The sequence below is a fragment of the Carassius carassius genome, unplaced genomic scaffold (genome assembly GCF_963082965.1).
Source record: "Carassius carassius unplaced genomic scaffold, fCarCar2.1 SCAFFOLD_87, whole genome shotgun sequence".
Taxonomy (NCBI): domain Eukaryota; kingdom Metazoa; phylum Chordata; class Actinopteri; order Cypriniformes; family Cyprinidae; genus Carassius; species Carassius carassius.
In genome coordinates this window covers 87,501-90,000 of record NW_026775080.1, presented here as the reverse complement: position 1 = coordinate 90,000, position 2,500 = coordinate 87,501, and the positions used below count along the sequence as shown (strand labels likewise).

Here is a 2,500-nt window from a genome sequence, read left to right as displayed (position 1 = left end):
GGTAAACTTCAACAGATTTCCCCTGCTCAGAGAGTAGGGAGCAATGAACATTTGAAAAACAGTTCATGCACGGAGTTCATTTCTAACGAGCTGATTATCTGAATCAGGTGTGTTAACAAAGAGAAACGTGCAAAATATGCAGAGCAGTGGGGCGCGAGGACTGGAAATGAGAACCGCTGCTATAAGAGGACGTTTTGCCTCCAGAGGAACGTTGGGTGATGTCAAGTGATTTTGAAACATGACATCTTCAAGCTACTCCCCTTCACCTTTACCAGTGAATATGTTCATATTCGTTTTGTTCATATTACATTGAGTTGTATATACACATTATTGGAATTAAATTAATTTGACAGACAGCATTCTGTCAACATCATTGGTCAACATCAGACAGCTGATGTTGACCAAGCTAGCGCCAACCAACGTAACCAGAGCTGCCAACTCTCACAAGCATTCACCGTGAGACACACGCAATTGACTCTTTTCACACGCTTTCACGCCACACATCAATTTTCTCACGTACAGAAAAACCACGAAGCAAAGAGGATACGGAGACCAACAGACTAGTTAGAGCAGGTTACTTATGATATAAAAAAATGGGTAAGTTATAGCTAGCTAATTATCAAACACAGCTACGGTTAGCCATCGCTAACATTAGCACGTTTATAGAACAGCCTTCGATACATTTCTATGTTATAACTTCCCGAAAAAAAATACACAAACATATAAAACAAACTTCTAGCGAAATACTAACAGCATCTAACTTACCAATCCAAAAGAAATGTTGCAAGTTCGGTGTCGAACCTCATTTCTTTCAGGTCCATCAGTTGTCTTCAGCGATTGAAAGCCGTGCCGATGTTTACTCTGGTTCGGCTCCTTTTCTTATCGGATTTGATTTGTGATTCCGAGCGCGGTTGTTTCCCTGTGGCGGGTGGTGGTCTCTTGCCAAGGGCTTAAGTCATCCTTCCGCTCTCTTCCCTGAACTGAAGTAGTGGGCTGTACTTTCCACATGATTGACATCAGGTATAAGTAAGCCCACAAGCCGTGCGAGTTATTCGTGTATTGCAGGTTGGCTGGTGGTTATGTTCCCCGCATACCGCCTCCCATGGCCGAAACTGGTATTACGACACCTGTCGGGCCGGGGCTAGTAATGCTACTGCTAATTAAGGTTGATATCTCTGCAGCACTATAACTTGAAATTTTTTTTATGACATCATCGCCCTTATTTCTTCTCATACTTTTGATGCGTGTAGGTCATTTTTTGAATATTTTTACCTCAATTTTTGCACATGGCACCTTTAAGGACACGAGCAACGCAGCGCGACAAAATACTCATTATAATCAGTGATGCTACACTGGATGCAGCACAACACGACATGATAAATCCCCGTCCGGTCTGTGATGTAGGCTACTGACACTGAGTTCAAATGTCCTGTATAGACACTAGACAGACTAAACCTGTCGCAACGCGGTTGTGTTGCGCCCGGTTTACTTTTCCGCCACCAAGCAAGCTCAATAGCTAACTCCTCATCTGCACGCGCTCTCTTTGAAATCGGAATCGTTGCCATACCGTTTATTCATCGCTGTCTCGTTTGTATTTGTCCAGTTTATAGAAAGCCTCACGGCAACCGTCACAGCCCTAGCTGTGGTAAATAGGATAATATGACATTTTACATTACGTTAGGTTTTACAATTCTTTATTCCAATTTTGATTCCATAACAAAAAGAATTAGCCTAACAAATATAAAGTAAAAAAATGATTAAAGGTAAGTAAACAGTCAGCAAATAAGAACAAATAAACAAAACAACAAATATCACGAATAAATGCAGTGAAATAAAGATACAAATTAAACAAATGGGGGATTTAAGTTTTTCAGGATTGTCTGTGTTCAGTTTCAAAAATAGAATAATCAATTGGAAAATAACACTGTATAAATTAAATTTAGATTAATTATTAATAAAACTACAGAAGTCATTAATTCAAGAACAGAGTTTTTTAAGCACACCGACAGCATCTGTAAAGTAGTCTGTGTCACTTTAAGACACAAAGCATGGATCAAATATGAAGTGAAGTGACGTGTGGCCAAGTTTAGTGACCAATACTCGGAACCAAGTGCACACACACACCATGAACACACACCCGGAGCAGTGGGGGCTTCGGTTCTTGCTCAAGGGTCTCTCCTTAGTCGTTATATTGAGGGTGGGTTATTGACTCCCTCACCTATAATTCCTGCCGGACCTGAGACTCAAACCCAAAACCTTTGGGTTACAAGTACAACTCTCCAACCATTAGGTCACGACTGTATAATAATACACATCCATTTCTTTCTCAACACTTTGTTCATTTAAAGCATAACCGGCCATTTTTGAGGATTCTCACCAGGGCGGCTATTTGGACTTCATTTTGAATGCATTTGTCTGTTCAAGTGCAAGAAGATGTGAAGTCAGTTTGGTGTCAGAGACGCGTTTCTCTGTGTGTGCACTGTGTAAACTGTAAACCGCA

The 2,500-nt window shown here is 40.9% G+C and overlaps 1 protein-coding gene across 1 annotated transcript in view; it reads left to right on the top strand.

Moving 5' to 3' along the window:
- The window catches only part of LOC132134792 (lysine-specific histone demethylase 2), a 23,521-nt gene that overhangs the window by 12,472 nt on the left and 8,549 nt on the right, over window positions 1-2,500 (top strand). The window lies entirely within an intron of this gene.